The 21893-nt window shown below is 31.9% G+C and overlaps 1 non-coding gene across 1 annotated transcript; it reads left to right on the forward strand.

Annotated features, from left to right (window-relative positions):
• Positions 1 to 21583: 21583 nt before the first annotated feature.
• LOC127900115 (small nucleolar RNA R71) lies at positions 21584 to 21690 on the forward strand. Its single transcript, XR_008052138.1, has one exon. It is a non-coding gene; the product is annotated as a small nucleolar RNA R71 (small nucleolar RNA).
• The last annotated feature ends 203 nt before the right edge of the window (positions 21691 to 21893 follow it).

Below are 21893 nucleotides of genomic sequence, written 5' to 3' on the forward strand. Positions count from 1 at the left end.
TTTCTTCATAAAGTAAAAGTCATACAGAGATTCCATAGTTTATTTCAAAACTTGATTATTACATAAAGCTAAGATGTTTTTTTTTTTATTATTTAAACAAAGCTGAGCCCATCTTAAAATCCCAAGGTCTGTTATGCCTATATGCACTTTGTCTTGGTTAGGACTTGGCGCCAACTTGCCATACTCATCGTTACCTGCAATGTAAGGACTTTATGAGCTAACGCCCAGTAAGATAACACTTTTATGCATGTATAAATTATGATGCATAGGATGACCATCTTAAGCTTTTACAAGAAACTTAGAAAATACAAAACAACTTCATTAGGGCCCTAGGTATGTTGCACTCTTCTTTAAACAATATGTCATTGGGCCTCATTAGTTGATCTTTTGGGCGTTACGTATCGCCATCCCCAAAAGATTTCTTTTCGCTTAGCTTTGAGGGCTTTCCCTCCTTAGAAACTTTGCCACCTGGTAGTACAACAACTTATTTTTCATAAATTCATGTTCTGAAACATCTTCTTCATAATGTAATGCATGATATGCATGTATCCAATGCAACTTATGTCATAACATTTGAAGTTCCTAGATGCATAACAGAATCAACACACAACAATATTTAAGAACAAGATTCTTTAATACAGGCGACATAGCCGACCATATCATAATTAAGTATAAGTATCACAGATTAGGCGGCAGAGCCGACTAGAACATAACTAAGTATCCTCAATTAGGCCACAGGGCCGACCATAACATAATTAAGTATCATAGCTTAGACGACAGAGCCGACCATAACATAACTAAGTATTATAGATAAGGCGGCAGGGCCGAACATAACGTAACTAAGTATCATAGCTTAGGCGGCAAAGCTGACCATAACGTAATTAAGTATTATAGATTATAACTAATCACATTGTAATAGCCATCACAACATAAAGAAATGGTTAAAATTGTAGTTAAGTATGAAAAGAATTTTGTCCTTATATTGCAGTTGAACTATTGCTTACCTCTTGATCTTGACTTCTCTAGACCTTTCTAAGTTACGAATTCCTCAACTCTTGTTATTATGACTTAGAAGGAAATAAAATTTCTAGGTTGCATTGAAAATGAGAGGTGGTGGTGGGTATTTATAAAATTTCTTAAGGCTAATGGATGGTTAGGATTTTGCTACCACAACTCTTAATCAATGGTTGAGATTAATCCTCATAAAGAACTTACTAAATTCAAAAAGTCTTAACTTTCTCTACATACTTTTTCTTACATCATCACTTATGTCATCGCTTATGTCATTACTTATGTCATCATTCCTTAAAATTAAATATTATAAACTTTAGGGGCTTGTTAGCTTAAAACAAATCTACTATATTTAAGTGAGAAAATTGTACCTTACACGACTCATTAAAGGTTTTATGAGTAGGTACGGTGAGTGTTAGGTGGTAGGTGTGGTAGGTGAAATAAATTATTATTAATTTTGATAATTTTTTATTTGAATGGTTGAGATTTGTTCTTATGTACTATAAATACCCTCTTATATCTTTGATAGGCATCAAGTGAAAAGTGAAGAATTAGAAGAGAGAAAGTAGAGTGAGCCGTGAGTGTTGTAATATTTCTTTTGCAAAATATCAATAAAGTCCTTTAGTTTAAAAAAATTCTTCTATTTCCTAAATAATTTTAGTTTTGGGCAGTTTAGTCCTCCTAAGCTTTCAGCACCTTCACGGGTGAAAATTAGCAATATGAGATTTAAGAACATCTGAGGAACTTCATTGGCCAAGAAAGTTGTTAGTATTTTCACAAAAAACAAATTTCATGCCAAAATGTTGAGATTAGAGTCATAAACTTGGTGTATAATGGTGTTGATGATAAGGGTCCAGTAATATCTTCTTGTTCAAATGTTAAACCAACTATTATCGGAAAACAGATTCCACCCACTTGCATCTAACTTGGTTTTTCCAAACTCTTCAATGTCCATATCACGTATTTTATTTTTCCATTATTTGATTCAACGATGTCTATTGCCCTCTAGATGATTTTTAGCTGTAATATCATCAAATTAGTTAGTAATGATCATTTGTTGTGTTGAATCCCCCTTATTTTCCCAAGACTTTAATACTCCTCCAAGATTCAATCAAGAGTAATTGAAAAATTGATCAAGGAATTAAGCAAAAACAGATCAAACAACAAAGAAAACAAGAGATAAAATTTTAAGTAATTTAGGACCTATTTGGTATTGTTTCTAGATTTGTATTTTTTGAAAACGAAGATAAGAATGAGAATAGTATTTTTGTAGTTCCTGTATTTCAAATTTAAGTATGCGTCTGATACTATTTTCTATATCTTATATTTTAAAATTGAAAAACAGTAATATTTGTTTAGTAAACACAATTGAGAATGATAAAAATAGTGAATATATGTTTGATAGTACCATTTTTAAAAATAATTTTTACTAAATATTGTCATACTTATAGTTAAAAAATAATCGTTTAATTAATACATACACAAACATACCATGAATAATTTTGTAGTAGTATTAATAAAAAAATTTATATTGTCATTATTTTTACACTGTAATTAAGATATATATTACAGTAATAATTTAAACAAAATAATTATCAATTCTTTTTATTACAGGGCAGTACATGAAAGAAATGAAATTAAAAAGAGAAGTTGTATTTCTTCAAGCATCTTGTGATGAACTAGGATAGAAACCTTGTCAAAATTGTAACTTTGACTCAAACTATTTATGAAGAATAAACAAATCATCCGCAGACAACATCAAACAATTTATCAAGATTTAGCAAAATGGAGCAATCGAAGAATATTTTATTTGAAGTAGATGAAAAAATATATGCCGATCAAAGAATATTTTGGTTCCAAATTTTTTTATGTTAAAAAATTATTTTTAGGTTAAACTAAACAAATATACACAAATCAGTAGAATCTACATGGGTTTTGGCCACTTGTAAAATGCATAGAACGTGTAAAAGTCGTTTCTTATTCCATGACCAATTTGTGGAGCTTGTATTTTTCATTTTATGGGTATGTTTGTCTTAAAACAGTTGCCATAGTCCAACTATATTTTAAAAATGAAAATGAAAATGGCCTCGATAAAACAGCACCGAAAAGGCCCTTAGCAACCAGAGGTGTCTACGTGTGCACTGGTTAACAAGATCCAATACTTTCGCTAAACAAGAATCAAAGGTTATAGACAGTGGCGTAACTACTCTTATGCCTAGGGTTGACCAAAATTTTGGATTTTTTTTTATTTTTAAAGTATTAAATAAAAGTAAGAGTTTAGAAAAATATTAATAACTGGCAACTCCTAGACTTTAAGAAAATATTAATGCCCCCTTCTACTTTATATTCCTTATTATTTTATCTTTTATTTATACAAAATATAAATTATCTATTTTTTTATTCATCAAAGAGCCGTAACTATACGTCAAGATCTCAAGACTTAAAACTGGTGTCTTCGTCTTCTATTTCCTTTTTTAAGTTTATTTCACATAATATAACTAAACTAACTACACGAACCATTCAACTTTTAGTTCTTTGATTCTCTCCCACAAGGGGCAAGGCCACCAAATATACCAGAAGATCCAAGAATTTAATGTTCATACAGAATGAAAAAACATAAAGTTCGTTTCGGATATATTGTTGGTGAATTATAAGAATATGGAGGCAAAGAACAAAGAATGTTCTTAGGATTTGAGACGTGTTTGCACACTTTCCTTTAAGGTTTTATTTGCCCTCACCAATCTTGATTTGCTATAGAGTTTTAATGGCAAATTACCCCCAAGATATATCAAATCCTGAACACAATCTCTAGCAAATAAGATTGTATTTCCAGAACATATATGAAACCTACAAAAAATCTTATATCTCTTATTGTATATCTTTCTTATTATGAAGAAGATGTTTAATAAAGAATACAACCATTCGAAATGGTATTTCTTCAAAGACACTCTTTTTGGTTTGATTTTGCAACGTTTGACACTTGAAATTTTCAAGTTTGCTAACCGTTTTCCAGTTGACGCCTTTCTGGAAATAAACGGTTAACCGTTTTCTCAATAAACGGTGAGCCGTTTTATTCCAGAATGTAAAATACGTTGCTCACTGTACATAAACGGGTAACCGTTTTCTCAATAACTGGTGAACCGTTTTCTCTAGAACATAAAACATGCTCTCTGGAGTAAAACGGTTAGCCGTTTTCTCAATAAACGGCAAACCATTTTCGTCCAGAATATCAAACCAAAAAACTTGAAAGATGTTACAATCTCTCTTACAATCCCCACTAGATTGTAATATTTTTCAGATTTATTAATGATAAACTTATACATACAAAAAGGTATCTTTCGATTTTAACCTTTAATTAGTGAGTGTATTTCAAAGCATTTACAAAACAATAGTGTGCTAAGCATTAAACTTTGTCTCTTAAGTAAATACCGAAGATACATCACATATAAGCTATCCCAGATTTCAAAGTTGTGTTCCAATAGTTAGCACTATTCCGGCCTTGTGCTCTATCTTGGATTCATGAACATTTACAAGATTAAACCATGACCTTGTTAGAAACGGCACCATTTCTTATGTTCACTTAGGTGAAGTTTCAAATCATGTCTTTAGCTACTAAAAGACTTGAACTTCATTAAGAGTAAATACTCAACCTCAACCTCGTAGCTATTTGCACCGAATATCTCGAATGGGATTATTTATTACTCGGTGTCAAACCAGTCACATAACAACAACTTGTTATTACCCATTTAACTATGGAGTAGCGGTATAACTACTACATAGTTGGGTTACCGTCGTTGGTGACTTTATTATATAAAGGTTTCAATCCCATTCCATAAGATGTATCCTTAACTAAGTCTCTTGAAAAACCTTTTGTTAAAGGATCTGCTAGGTTCTTATTAGTCCAAACATAAACAATATTAATAACACCATCTGCTATTAATTGTTTCACATATTCATGTCTTAAGCTAATATGTCTAGACTTTCCATTATACACTTTATTATAAGCTCTAGACAATGTAGCTTCACTGTCGCAGTACAAAGAAATAGATGGCATCGGTTGTGGCCACAACATTATATCAAAGAACAAATTTCTCAGCCATTCTGCTTCTTTGCCTGCAGATGCAAGTGCTATAAACTCACTTTCCATTGTTGAATGAGTTATGCACGTTTGTTTCTTTGAAGCCCAAGAAATCGCTCCTCCAGCAATTGTAAAAATCCAACCAGAAGTGGATTTATTGTCTCTTGTATTGGTTACCCAACTAGCATCTGAATATCCTTCCAGTACTTTAGGATAATCATTATAAAACAAACCCAAATTAACGGTCCTTTTAAGATAACCAAGTATCCTACCAATTGCTTTCCAGTGTTCAACACTAGGGTTACTCGTGAATCTTGACATTTTGCAAACTGCAAATGCTATATCAGGCCTTGTACAATGCATAGCATACATCAAGCTACCAATTGCACTAGCATATTCTAGTTGAGCTACTATTCGGCTTGAATTCTCTAGTAATTTAATACTAGAATCATATGGGGTATTAGCTTCTTTAAATTTCAAATAATTGAATTTAAGAAGTACTTTCTCTATATAATGAGATTGACACAACGAGTAACCCCCACTATGTTTATTCACTTTGATACCTAAGATAGTATCTACTTCACCAAGATCTTTCATCTTAAATTGTGAAGTTAAATACTTCTTTGTATCATCTACTCCTTGCATATTTGTTCCAAAGATAAGCAAGTCATCAACATACAAGCATATAATCACACCAAAATCATTCGTATATTTAAAATATACACATTTATCAGCATTATTATGCTTAAAACCATGTGATAAAATTACCGAATCAAACTTCTCATGCCATTGTTTTGGTGCTTGCTTTAAGCCATAAAGAGATTTGATTAACTTGCATACCTTTTTCTCATTTCCAGGCAAAACAAATCCCTCAGGTTGTTCCATATAGATTTCTTCATCAAGATCACCATTAAGAAAAGCTGTTTTAACATCCATTTGATGCACATATAAATTGTTCAATGAAGCAATTGCATATAGCACTCTTATAGAAGTTAACCTAGCTACCGGAGCATATGTATCGAAATAGTCAATACCATTTCTTTGCTTAAACCCTTTGGCTACTAATCTAGCCTTAAAAGTTTGCAAAGAACCATCATTATTGTACTTTCTTCTAAATACCCATTTGCTGCTAATTGGTTGAGATCCTGGAGGAAGATCAACCAAGACCCATGTTTGATTCGACATAATCGAATCCATTTCATCATTTACCGCCTCTCTCCAAAAAGAAGCGTCTCTAGAAGACATAGCCTCGCTAAATGTCTTTGGATCTTTTTCAATATTTAACAACAATGGTACTTTGTTAAGTACATTCTTTCTATCCCCTTCAACCAAGAAGAGTAGTGCTTGTGATGAAATAAAATCCGGAGCTAAACTCTTTTCTTTCTTTTCACGTTGACTCCTCCTTAGTTCGAAAGATGTCGTAGACTCTTTCCTTTTATTATTGTTAGTGGAGGTAACAGGAGTATTAACACATGGTTGATCAATAATTGATTCTGATTCAATATTAGAATCATGTTGAAATTTATTCTCAATAAATTCAACATCTCTAAATTCCACAATCACATTAGAATCTAAATCTAACAACCTATAAGCCTTGGAATTTTCAGCATATCCTACGAAAACACTTTTTATACCTCTAGCACTCAACTTTGATGACTTAGGGTCATGTATTTTATAAAAAGCTAAACAACCCCAGACCCTTAAATACATCAAGTTTGGTTTTCTTCCTTTCCAAATTTCATAAGGAGATATATGTGTTTTCAAAGATGTAATTCTGTTATGAATATGACATGCAGTGAGTAATGCTTTCCCCCACAAATTATTTGGTAGTTTTGCATTAAGGATCATGGAATTTATCATATCCGTGAAGATCCTATTCTTCCTTTCAGCCAAACCATTTTGTTGAGAAATAAATGGAGCTGATCTTTGGTGAATAATTCCAACTTCCTCACAATAATTATTAAATTCAATTGAGAAATATTCACCACCTCTATCACTATGAACCATTTTGATTTTCTTATCTTTTTGGTTCTCAACTTCAGCTTTGAAAATTTTAAATTTATCAAAAGCTTCACTTTTTGTTCTAAGTAAATACACATAAGTGTATCTAGAACAATCATCAATAAAAGTGATGAAGTATCTCTTACCTCATCTTGTTAAAATGCCATTATACTCACAAATATCAGTATGTATCAAATCCAATATTTGAGTATTTCGTTCAGCTTTAGGAAAATGTTTCTTAGTTATTTTAGCTTGGATGCAGATTTCACACTTATGACCTTTAACATCATTGCAATTAATCAAACCATGCTTAGACATGTATTTCAAAGATCTAAAGTTCAAATGTGCTAATCTAGCATGCCAAACATCACAAGACTCAACAATATAAGCTAATTTGATATTATTATTATTAATGCTGAGTTTGTACATTCCATCACAAGAATACCCTTTCCCAACAAATAATCCATTCTTTGACGCAATACAAGTATTACCCTCAAGCACAATCTTAAGCCCATGCTTACACATACAACTAGCAGAAATAAGATTCTTCCTAACGGAAGGTACATGAAAGACATTATACAATGTGACTTTCTTTCCAGAAGTGAAGTTGATCTCAACTACTCCTTTCCCTGCTACTATGGCTGTATTATTGTTCCCCATGAGAACCATTTGTCCTTCCGTTTCTTCTTTGTATGATAAGAAAAATTTCTTATCATTACAAACATGAATTGTTGCACCCGAATCGAGCCACCAATCATAGGACTTAGTTTCAGCCATATTGGTTTCGGTAATCATGCCAATTTGCATTTCAGAAACCATAGCACAAATCTCTTCAGATTTGTTTTCAATAACATTAGCTTTATGGGAATTCACTTCTTCCTTTTTCTTCTTGAATCTGCAATCACTTTGGCGATGGCCTTTCTTACCACAAAAGAAACAATTTCCAGAAAAATTTTGTGTGCTGGACTTCTTGAATTTCTTGTCATTCTTGACTTTAAAATTCTTTGAGAATTTACTAGCTTCAACAACATTAACTTTAGTAGAATCATGTTTATCCTTGGATTCGCGAGACCTAGTCTCTTCTTCAATTACCAAGCGTTTTTGCAATTCTTCTAAAGTTATATTCTCTTTACTATGAAGGAGTTTCTTTCTATAATCATTCCAACTTTGAGGCAATTTAGCAATAATAGCCCCAACTTGAAATGATTCAGAAATTTCAACTTTTAACTCTCGAAACTTAGCAACAATAATTTGTAACTCATGTATTTGATCAAGAATGGATTTTGTGTCTACCATAATAAATTCAAAATATTTAGATACAAGGAATTTGTCAGTACCTTCTTTCTCCGTTTTGTATTTGTATTCAAGAGCATTCCAAATTTCCACCGGAGAAGTCATAGAATTGTAGAGATCATATAATCTGTCAGAAAGCGTATTGAGTATGTGACCCCGGCATATCAATTCATCATCTTCACGACGTTTCCTTGCAGCCTTAACAACTTCGGTATCATCTTCTCTTGGTTCTGGAAATGGTTCTAATTTCGAATCAAGAATATATGCCACTTTAAGAATAGTAAGGAGAAAGAACAATTTTCCCTTCCAACGAGTGAAATTAGTTCCATCAAAACGATCGAGATGGACACTAGGATTCAGAAATGATGTCAAACTCTTCTCAACCTCCACTTGCACAAATTAAAACCTTAAAGATTGTTGGTGAATTATAAGAATATGGAGGCAAAGAACAAAGAATGTTCTTAGGATTTGAGACGTGTTTGCACACTTTCTTTTAAGGTTTTATTTGCCCTCACCAATCTTGGTTTGCTATAGAGTTTTAATGGCAAATTACCCCCAAGATATATCAAATCCTGAACACAATCTCTAGCAAATAAGATTGTATTTCCAGAACATATATGAAACCTACAAAAAATCTGATATCTCTTATTGTATATCTTTCTTATTATGAAGAAGATGTTTAATAAAGAATACAACCATTCGAAATGGTATTTCTTCAAAGACACTCTTTTTGGTTTGATTTTGCAACGTTTGACACTTGAAATTTTCAAGTTTGCTAACCGTTTTCTAGTTGACGCCTTTCTGGAAATAAACGGTTAACCGTTTTCTCAATAAACGGTGAGCCGTTTTATTCCAGAATGTAAAATACGTTGCTCACTGTACATAAACGGGTAACCGTTTTCTCAATAATCGGTGAACTGTTTTCTCTAGAGCATAAAACATGCTCTCTGGAGTAAAACGGTTAGTCGTTTTCTCAATAAACGGCAAACCATTTTCGTCCAGAATATCAAACCAAAAAACTTGAAAGATGTTACAATCTCTCTTACATATATGATTGATTAGATGGTGTAATATACAATTATTTTGTATTTTCATTTATTTTATTTTTTGTAATATTTTTTTATACACATTTTGACAACCTCAAATCAAAATCTTAACTCCACTCTTGGTTACAAAACTATAGATCTCGTTATGGAGACCAAAATGAGACAAATAATTCTCTCTACAGCTTTCCCTCAACTCAACTCATGGAGCATTCTGCGAATTTTGCTCATCAATCAACCTTATAAAGATTGATCTTAACAAATCTAAAACCCTTCCACTCATTCTAACTAAGTTCTAACTAGGCTTGGCAAAAAAATGGACCTTCACAAGAATGCCTAGAAAAGGGCTTAAGAACAAAACCCCAGGCTAGATCTGGCCCTCTATTTTTTTAAATATAAATTTATGCATTAAAATAATAAATTAAAATCTAAAAGATATTAAAAAATAAAGAAAGAAAACTTAAATCCCTAATTCTAAATCAATGATGATTCAGAGAACCTAAAATTATAGCATTAAATTCTCTTTTAAACCGTAATTATTTAAGAAAGTGATTGAATTAGAGAACTCAAAATGAAAAAAAAAATCTTTAAACTTTATTTACTTCATTTATTTATTTATTATTTTATTTTGAAATAGTCATTTTCTTTAATTCGTTGTTAATTATAATAATTTGTTGATTATTAACTTGTTACAAGTTTACAATAATTTAAAAAATTAAAAAATATGTGGAAGTTCTAGTCCGGTCAAACACCATCCTAAGCCTTCCTCACTATTTTCTTTAATATGGGCTTGGGTCTGGGCTTAAAAACCTGACCCAACCCATCAATTTGTCATCCTTATTTCTAACTGCTTTTAGGCCCTCTTTTTAAGCTCAGCGCATGCAACCAAAGTTAGCAAGAAACGACTTTTCATGTCGTCTGCAACTCACCACAAAAATACGCATTGTCGTCCGACTCTACAAGAAATTCTGAAATAAAAAGTAAAAACTTTAACTCTGAACGTCTTTCCGGTCTTCAAGTTTGAGTTCCTTTCCAACACCGTTCTGGTCCAAATCTCTCTTTTCCTTCGACATCGAATTACTTACAATGGTGTGCGTAGATCAATTAAATCAGTGCTAAATTCTATATTGGAAAAGGAATTCCACATGAAAGGATTATTATTCTCTTTAATTTACTGTTTAAATAATATGATCACCTATTTTTTTTAAATTGTTTTCTACATGAAAATAAATTATATTAAAAAAATGTATTTTATTTTCCCCAATTCTTCCTCTCTCCCACTTCTCAAATTCCATGAATTAAGATGCTCTCTTAATTAGAGCAATTTTGATCTTTCAAAAATCTCAGACCACAAGTTTTTTAGTAATGGTCTATCGTTAGCATAACATGAAAATAATACTATTTGAAATTGATTTGAGAAAGATTAATTGATGACAATTAAAAGCCATATAAGAGTGAGCGTGAGACTAATTAGGTAACATATATTAATAAACTTTCCAAATTAGTGAAATAATAATCCATATATGGAAGTAATAAAGGAGAAAACCATTATTAAGCATTTAATGTCACTTGCGTATAATTAGGTGTTTAACTTTTAAAATAGGATAGCGATATTTAACTCCTACTGCTTTTATAAATCTGTAACATATTTAGAAAATAATTACAACATTTACATTATTTTAAGAAAACTCATTGAAAAAGAAATTTGAAGAATCAATCATTTAAATCCATTTTCATTTTCTTGTGATGAAGCTTTTTTTTATAATGTTTAACCATTAAAGTTGGCTTAACGTAATTTTAATTTGACTATATTACCCACGCAAGGTATAAGTTCTAAATTACACAAAAATTACTTAACTTCAATAATTTTTTATTTTACAAAAAAAATTCCATTGATCTTCAATTAAACTAGCAAAAAAATAAATAAATAAAACTTTTTCGGAATTACTTTTCTTATTCTTTGGTTAATTCATTAAGTAAAATTAACTTTTATAGGTACGCTAGAGAAAAATTTCTTAGCATTATGCTGTAAAAAAATATGTTGTTCTCTTTTATTCATAAACTAAGCAAATTTAAAGTAATTTATATGCAACATGTTTCGATTAGTAATCTTGAAAGCTTCCATATAAAATTTATTTAAATTTTCCCTATAAATGTTAAAAAATAAAAAAAAAGTACAAGAAAAATATGTTATTATTAGTTTTTTATTCACACAAAAATATATTTTATTTTAAAGTCTAATATTTTTTTTTATTTTCATTTTTATGGTTTATTTAATCTATAATAAATATAAATAAAAGCGTATTTGAAAATATGTTAAAATTATGCTACTAGAGGAGTTATTAACTATTAAAGAATAGTAAGGGTAATTTAACATTTATCAATTTTAGCAAAGAAGAAGCCAACAATTTCAACATTCTCTAATTATACTATCTCTATTATAAAAGTTCCTATTCTGAATGCAATATCATCTTTACAAATTAATCATTACTAATTTATTAATATTTTAGTATTCGCTACTCAGGTTTAGCTTGTTGCTGTGACTGTCGTGAGATAAATAAACTAGAATTAGACTAGGACCACGATGAGCATATACATTTGTGTATCACTTTGTCCATTTGCATAGTCAATGTATGAAAGACTTTTTTTAATACTAATGTTGTAATAATATTTGGAAAAAATAATTAGTCAAGCTCCGTATAGCTTTGATACACAAAACGGCTCATTCATTTTTTTCCTATTGGACTTGAGTTTCCGCTCTTAACAAAGCAATGTTTCACATATTTCAGCTTCAGCTCGTTTCTTCACCAAAAACTTGTTATTGGGTGTTCATTCGTTTATATCATTACGACGGGTATGCAAGACATTTTAGGGGATGTAATCATTTTTTAATAATTTAAAGTTTATAATCGTGCTTTCTTATTTTTTATATTTAGTTTTAAGTGAACATTTCCTTTATGACTTTCAGGTATCTATTGTATTTGTAAGATTTTATTGGGAAAGGGACTCACACAAGCTGCTGCAAATTAAGTGGAAACAAAACTCTTTCCCTCATTGTTTGATTAAAATAGGATGTGTATCGCAAATAAAGAGGCAAAAAAATAAACCAACAAAATCCAAAATAAAAATCAACCATAAGAGACATACATTTTTACGTGGAAAACCCAAAGCAGGAAAAATCATGGACATAATCCGATAAAATCTTTCACTACATTAATAAGATTCTTCTTTACATAATACTAGAAGCTACTAACATCAACAATCTCAGTATTCTTGGCTTACAGAAACAACTTAATAACTATCTCTCTAACAAGGGGATATCTCAAATAACAGCCAACGAAATGATAAAATAAAAATTAAGACGGTAGGATTGTAGAGAACGATGGCAGAAACTTACCCTCAAAATTTGGGAGAAATCATAGTTAATTTTGTCTTCCGATCGTCCAATTAAAAATTAAAAATCTTGCGGTTAATTTTGCCTTCTAATCGTCCAATTAAAAATTGAAAATCTTGCCCCAAATTGTAATAGTCAATCACTGTCTTCTTCTCCCTTTTCCCACTTGTCTTTTTACGATAGTGAAACTAGTGCTGCCGCTTGCTTTTAAAGCCAAAAATTTCATGGTAATTTTCATCCAAGTCTAAAGCTTAATATTAATTACACGTCAAGTGAATTGTTGTGAAAATTTGAATAAACTCGCAAGCGCACGAATCTAGAAATAAAATAGTGGTAACGAGGTTGATCCCACAGGGATTGTTATAAATTGAAAAGTCTAATTTAAATCTAAAATTAATATTAATTCTAACCTAGTTGAGCAAATTGAGTTTTAAGAGAAATTAAACTAATTAAACTAAGAAAACAATTAAAGCAAATGAGAAATCAATAAGAAAAATTACCAAGGTTTCAGAATCCACCACTATTCAACTAGTAATTATCTAATTATTAGTTAACCCCCAATTTTAGAGTGACAACTCGAAATCAATCTATGTCATCTCATGGATATAACAATTAAGCTCAAGTAATTAAATCTAATGTAGGTTCTTTTTCTGCTTGATAATATGACATCTACGAATCTCATGTAAACATATTGAATAACAAAGAGTCAAAGTTTCCTAAATACTCTATGTAAATAATTTAATGAAAGACATAGAATCAAAGATAATCATGTATAAACTTTATAAATCCAAGCATAGATTTAATCGAATATTAATCCTAACAATCAATAATGCATGACAGAATTAATGAAAAGATTTTATTAACATCCAATTAATCGTGTGAAATAAAAACCATAATCATCAAAGAACATATATAGGGAATTAATTAAATAAAAAGATAATTATTTCATTGAATGGGTTTAATCCTTAATCTCAGTATAAGAAAATTAGTTAGACATACTTGAATTGGGAGCAACAAAATAAATGAAAACAGCCATGAAGCCGAACTGTTGCACTCGTCCTTTTCTCCCCTCTTCTGCCTTGCGTTTGCACTCCCTCCTCCTGGCGGCTACTCTCTTGCCTTTATATAATGTTACTGACTTGCTTAATCCTTATTGGATTCTAATTGCATTAATTCTTCACAACTTATCATAAGTCAAAGCCATCCACCGACTTATAAAGCCCACTCACCAAGCCCTTTTAAAATTATTTCCTTACTAAACTTTGAAAGCTAAGTACACGTTAGACCACAAAGAAAAGACCAATTAATGACTTCTTCTTTTAATGCCCAGCACATGCACTCCAAATTGCCAAATCTTTGCTTTCCAAATGCATGCCCACCGTTCATCTTTTGAAAGGATTGACTTCCAATTTTAGTCTTATTGACTTCTAAATTTGAACTTCCTCATGCCCTTTTTATCCTTAATCTTCAATTAATTCCCTATTCAACAAAATAATTCAATTAATTAAAAATAACAAATAAAGATAACTAACAATTAAATAATTAAGAGTAAAATATGTATATAAATTATGCTCATCAAATACCCCCAAACTTAGATTTTGCTAGTCCTCGAGCAAAACTAAAACTTAAAACAAAAGTAAAAACAATGAAACAAAAAGTAAATCTTAACTAAACCATTTTCGCAGAATCGCGATTGCATTTAGCGTATGCAACAAGCCTTTAAACCCCTAGGCGGCCCTAGTGGACGAGTTATAGTCTCGTGAGAGCTTCAGTGATGATACCCACAAACATCATTTTTCAAAGAATTAAAATAAAAATAAAATGAAAAGAGCAACAAGCTTTAAACAAAACATGAAGATAGCCTCAAAGATTGCATAAATTATATAGCTCAAAGAAAATTTCAAATATTGGCAAAGTTCTAACTTTAATTCAATAGTCAATCACATCTCTCTTTTGATTTTGGTAGTGTGTATGTGAAATCAATTCAATCAAATCCATTCCCAAAATCCTCAATATCAACAGCCTTCGCCTCAAATAAAGAAAAGAGTAGGTCAAACTAATCTTATCATCTTAATCTCTAATTTTTTTTTTCACAGGCTTTTATGTGTATTTTCTTTTGATTTTTTTTCAGCACATGCACTTGATTTTTTTCTTCTCTTTTTTTTTTCTTTTTTTTTCTCAGCCATAGTCAGGAGCTTTCACTCTACCCCTTAAGGTAGCCTTCTTCTCATGGTAAATTATCCTCTACATACTAGTGGTACATAGGCCCAAATTACTCAAGGATAGCTTCACTCTTAAGGGTTATAGGTAGGTATTTCTGACTTTAGTGCCCGTGTATACTATTTTGTATTGTGGAGATAAGAATCAAGACAAACAGTCATTTACTCTATCTAAAATTCTCAACTCAGGTTGCGTCAATATCAAATTTCAAGTCAAAATTATGAAAGAACTGATATTAGTGCTCATGGTTTAAAGAATCTCAATCAAGAGGAACTAACACAAGAATCAAGTATAAACTAAGACAATATTCAACACTTTCTAAAAACCATATTCATTGTCAATCAAATTTTTATCATTGGCTTTTCACATAAAAACAAAAAACAACACAATTGTTTTTTTTAATTTTTTCAATTTTTTTTTGGTTTTTTTTTTAACAAACAAAGCACACACTATTCCCACCCCCAAACTTATTTGGAACATTGTCCTCAATGTTTCACAAACAAAAGATATGCATGCAAACAAATGAAAGAAATAATAATAATAATAATAATAAAAACATAAATAATAAAAGAAAGTTGGAGAGAACACACCTGGATGGGCTATGAAAGCTTAAAAAAATGACAACTAAAAAGAAAACATTAGAAAAGAAAAATACTAGAAAAAAAAAACAAAGAAAAGAAAACCTACTATTAAAACAAAACAAGAGTGCAAAGATGGACTTAATTAATCCTGATAAATAGGATCATCTAAAAGTATCTCCTCAACTTCTGGTGTTCTTAACTCTAAAAATGGTTTTAATCTTTGCCTATTGACCTTAAATAAATCACCATTTTTAGGGTTTTCAATCTCAATTGCTCCATAAGGGAAGACAGTACGAGCTATAAAAGGACCAGACCATTGAGAACGTAACTTACCTGGAAAGAGATGCAATTGGAAATTATATAAAAGTACTTTCTGACCTGGTGTAAAGGCTTTTCTCAAAATGTGTTTGTCATGAAAGACTTTCATTCGCTGTTTATAAATCTTGGCATTCTCATATGCATCATTCCTGATCTCTTTAAGTTCTGCTAGTTGTAATCTTCTCTTGGAACCAGCCTACTGCATGTCAAAATTGAATTTCTTGATAGCCCAATATGCACGATGCTCCAACTCTACTGGCAGATGACATGCTTTTCCATACACAAGTCAATAAGGTGACATCCCAATTGGTGTTTTAAAAGCAGTCCTATATGCCCACAATGCATCATCAAGTCTCAAAGACCAATCCTTTCTATCTGGCCTAACTATTTTCTCTAGAATCTGCTTGATCTCTCTATTAGAAATCTCTACTTGGCCACTGGTTTGAGGATGGTATGGGGTGGCAACCTTATGTGTAATGGAATATTTGTCCAAAAGAGTTTTGAAAGGTTTATTGCAAAAATGGGTACCACTATCACTAATGATTGTTCTAGGGAAACCAAAACGAGACAGAATATTACTCTTCAAGAATTTCACTACAACCCTATGATCATTGGTTTTGCATGGAATAACTTCAACCCACTTCGACACAGTCTACTGCAATCAATATATACTGATAACCAAAAAATGGAGGAAAAGATCCCATGAAATCAATACCCCATACATCGAAGATCTCAACCACAAGAATAAGATTGAGTGGCATCATGTTCCTCTTTGAAATGCTACCCGTACGTTGGCACCTATCACACAAAGAACAAAAAATATAAGCATCATGAAAAAGAGTAGGTCAATAAAAACCACATTGTAAAATTTTTGTTGCTGTCTTTTTAGCACTAAAGTGGCCTCCACAAGCTTGTTCATGATAAAATGAGATAACACTTTGAATTTCATTATTGGGAACACATCTCCTAATAATCTGATCAGCACAATATTTAAATAAATATGGATCATCCCAAAAGAAGTCCTTCACTTTAGATAAGAACTTTGTTCTATCTTGCTTAGTCCAGTGCTCTGGGATTTGACCTGTAGCAAGGTAATTAACTATATCAGCAAACCATGGTACAACATTTACACTCATAAGTTGCTCATCTGGGAAAGACTCATTCAAAGGTAAAGATTCTGGAATAAATTTAAGATCAAGGCGAGATAAATGATCTGCCACAACATTTTTAGAACCTTTTTTATCTCTAAATTCAATGTCAAATTCTTATAAAAGCAACACCCAACGAATCAATCTTGCCTTAGCATCTTTCTTAGTAAGCAAATATTTAAAGCAGCATGATCAATAAAAATAATCACTTTACAACCTATAAGATAAGATCTGAATTTATCAAGTGCAAACACCACAGCTAGCATTTATTTTTCTGTAGTTGAATAGTTTAACTGTACATCATTGAGTGTCATACTAGCATAATAAATCACATACGGCACACGATCTAATCTTTTTCCTAAAACTGCTCTTACAGCATAATCAGATGCATCACACATAATTTCAAAAGGCAAATCCCAATTAGGTGGCTGAATGATAGGTGAAGAAGTCAACAATTTCTTAAGCTTTGCAAAAGCATCAAGACAAGATTCATCAAAGATAAAAGGTGCATCCTTAATAAGTAAATTGCATAAGGGTCTAGAAATTTTACTAAAATCTTTAATGAATCTTCTATAAAAACCAGCATGTCCAAGGAAAGATCTTACTTCTTTTACGGATTTGGGATGTGGAAGATTAGAAATTAAATCCACCTTAGCTTTGTTGACTTCTATACCTTTGCTGGAAATTATATGACCAATGACAATACCTTATTTTACCATGAAATGACATTTTTCCCAATTTAGAACCAAGTTATTTTCTTTACATCTCTGCAAAACTAATGGTAGATGCTGCAAACATTCATCAAAAGAATCTCCATAAACAGAAAAATCATCCATGAACACTTCAAAAAATCTCTCAACCATATCAGAAAAAATACTAAGCATGCATCTTTGAAAAGTAGCAGGTGCATTGCATAAACCAAATGACATTCTTCTATATGCAAAAGTTCCAAAGGGACAAGTAAAAGTAGTTTTCTCCAGGTCATCTGGAGCTATAGGGATCTGATTATAACCTGAATATCAATCTAGAAAACAATAAAAATCATGACCTGCAAGTCTATCAAGCATTTGATCAATAAATGGAAGAAGAAAATGATCTTTTCTTGTGAATAAATTCAATTTTCTATAATCAATGCAAACACGCCAACCTGTAGTTACTCTAGTGGGAATTAATTCATTATTAGCATTAGTAACTACTGTAAAACTAGATTTCTTAGGAATAACTTGCACAGGACTAACCCAAGAGCTATCTGAAATAGGATAAATAATTCCCGCATCTAATAATTTGATTACTTCAACTCTTACTACTTCTTTCATGTTAGGATTTAGCCTACGTTGCATCTCCCTAATAGGTTTAGCATTTTCTTCAAGATGAATACGATGCATGCAATCTACTGGATTAATACCTTTAATATAAGAGATGGTCCATTCTATTGCCTCTTTATGCTCTTTTAGAATACCTAACAACTTACCTTTTTGCTTAAGATCAAGGGAAGAAGAAATAATAACAGGTAGAGTGTCAGATTCTCCCAAGAATGCATATTCTAGAGTGTCAGGCAGTGCTTTGAGCTCCAATTTTAATGGTGTCTCTGCAGACGAGCTAATCTTCTTCTCAGAATAAGGTAGCAGTTCTGACTTGTCTTCCATTTAGTTATGTCCATAATTTGAGGTGCATCAAGTAAGGTGTTGACTCCCGCAATTGCACTGTCATCATTAAAAGATAAATCAGAATGAGTTAAACATGCCTCTAATGGATCATCAGTGTGGTTAGAAATGAATGAATCTTCTACTAATTCCTCTATCATATTTGCTTCGAAAAATTCATCTTCTTCCTGTGGCTGCTTGGTAACATTAAAAATATTCAATTCCATGGTCATATTACCAAAAGATAGCTGCATGTTTCCATTCCCGCAATTAATAAGGCATCAGCTGTAGCTAAGAAAGGATGACGTAGAATAACTGGAGTGTGTTTCTTAGGATCTTGTACCTGTTGAGTATCAATACCAATAAAATCAACAGGATAGTAAAATTTATCAATCTGTATCAACACATCCTCTATAATACCACGAGGTATTTTCATTGACCTATCAGCAAGTTGCAAAATAATAGGAGTTGATTTCAACTCACCTAGTCCAAGCTGCATGTAAACAGAATAAGGCAAGAGATTAACACTAGCACCCAAATCCAATAATGCTTTATCAAAACATTGGTTCCCTATAACATATGAGATAGTAGGAGAACTTGGATCCTTAAATTTTGGTGGCATTTTACATTGGAGTAAATTGCTAGTTTGTTCAGTTAAAAATGCCTTTATGGTGACATGCAAATTTCTCTTTTTAGTGCATAAATCTTTCAAAAACTTGGCATAAGAAAGAACTTGCTTAATAACATCGAGTAAAGGGATGTTTATACTTACCTGCTTGAAGATTTCCATAATCTCACCTGTTGAAGTCCCTTTCTTTACCTTTGTTAACCTTTGAGGAAAAGGAGCCTTGGGAATGTAAGCTGGCGGACCACTCTCTTCAGGATCATTTGGTGATGAGTCTTGTGATGGAACTGGATCTGAAGAAGTAGGCGCATATGTCTTTCTTGTTTGAACCTCCACCTTATTGTCAAATAGTTTTCCTCTTCTCAAGGTCATAACAGATTTTGCTTGTTCATGCTGATGATTTGTCCAAAAGAGTTTTGAAAGGTTTATTGTAAAAATGGGTACCACCATCACTAATGATTGTTCTAGGGAAACCAAAACGAGACAGAATATTACTCTTCAAGAATTTCACTACAACCCTATGATCATTGGTTTTGTATGGAATAACTTCAACCCATTTGGACACATAGTCCACTGCAACCAATTTATACTGATAACCAAAAGATGGAGGGAAAGGTCCTATGAAATCAATACCCCATACTTCGAAGATCTCAACCGCAAGAATATGATTGAGTGGCATCATGTTCCTCTTTGAAATGCTACCCATACGTTGGCACCTATCACACAAAGAACAAAAAAATATAAGCATCATGAAAAAGAGTAGGCCAATAAAAACCACATTGTAAAATTTTTGTTGCTGTCTTTTTAGCACTAAAGTGGCCTCCACAAGCTTGTTCATGGAAAAATGAGATAACACTTTGAATTTCATTATCGGGAACACATCGCCTAATAATCTGATCAGCACAATATTTAAATAAATAGGGATCATCCCAAAAGAAGTCCTTCACTTTAGATAAGAACTTTGTTCTATCTTGCTTAGTCTAGTGCTCTGGGATTTGACCTATAGCAAGGTAATTAACTATATCAGCAAACCATGGTACAACATTTACACTTATAAGTTGCTCATCTGGGAAAGACTCATTCAAAGATAAAGATTCTGGAATAAATTTAAGATCAAGGCGAGATAAATGATCTGCCATAACATTTTCAAAACCTTTTTTATCTCTAAATTCAATGTCAAATTCTTGTAAAAGCAACACCCAACGAATCAATCTTGCCTTAGCATCTTTCTTAGTAAGCAAATATTTTAAAGCATCATGATCAATAAAAATAATCACTTTACAACCTATAAGATAATATATGAATTTATCAAGTGCAAACACTACAGCTAGCATTTCTTTTTCTGTAGTTGAATAGTTCAACTGTGCATCATTGAGTGTCATACTAGTATAATAAATCACATACGGAACTCGATCTAACTTCGTACACTCCTTTAGGATTAGGAACTGGTTGACTTGGAAATTTTCCTTTTTCTCTCTCCGCTACAGTAGCTGCTAATTGACCCAATTGATGTTCAAGCTTTAGAATAGCTTGAGTGTTTGACTGAAAAGCTTGTTGGGTTGACTGAATGAAACTTTAAAGTGTATCCTCTAAAGAAGGCTTTCTTTGTTGGGGTGCAACAAATTGAGACATATGTTGTTGGGTAGGAGGATGTACTTGGTTAGGAGGGACAAATTGTTGATTGGGCATGTTAAATTGTTGCCCTCCTTGGTTTGACAAAGGTTGATTTTGTTTCCAAGAAAAATTCGGGTATTCCTCCAATTAGGATTATATGTGGATGAATATGGACTATTGAAGGATTTTTCATACGATTGTAAGCATGAACCTGCTCAAAATAAGCCTCTGGATAGGCTGGTAATAATGGACAATTCTGTGCTGTATGAGACAAGTTAGAACAAATAGCACAAACCTCATTAGCTACACTAGGATGATGATTCATTGATTGGTTCAGAGCTAAGACATCTACTTTTCTAGAAAGTGTAACTAGAGTGGATTTCACATCAAAATCATCCTTAACTTTATATAACCCCTTTCTAGAAACTTGAGATGATTTTTCCCTTTGGTTTGAAAAATCCCACTGTTGAGAATTCTCAGAAAGTGAATTAAAGAAATCCCATGCAGCCCCTTCATGTAGGTTCAAAAATCTCCCACCATTCATAGACTCTATCATATGACGATTCGACATGGTTAAACCGTTATAAAAGCATTGTATAAGTCTCCATTTCTCAAAACCATGGTGGGGGCACTTAAGGAGTAAATCATTAAATCTTTCCCAACACTCATAAAATTGCTCACCCTCTCTTTGATAAAAATCACTTATCTCTCTCCTAAGGGCATATGTTTTAAACATAGGAAAAAACTTGGTGAGGAACTTATTACTCAATTCATCCCACGTAGTTATAGACCCAACATGAAGCGAATTCAACCAAGCTTTCGCTGTCTTTTAATGAGAAAGGGAACATACGAAGCCTAATTGACTCATCGTTAAAATTTTGAAAACGGAATGTAGAGCATATGTCAAAAAATTCCTTAATGTGC

Source organism: Citrus sinensis, chromosome 9 (genome assembly GCF_022201045.2).
Source record: "Citrus sinensis cultivar Valencia sweet orange chromosome 9, DVS_A1.0, whole genome shotgun sequence".
NCBI classification, from domain to species: Eukaryota; Viridiplantae; Streptophyta; class Magnoliopsida; order Sapindales; family Rutaceae; genus Citrus; species Citrus sinensis.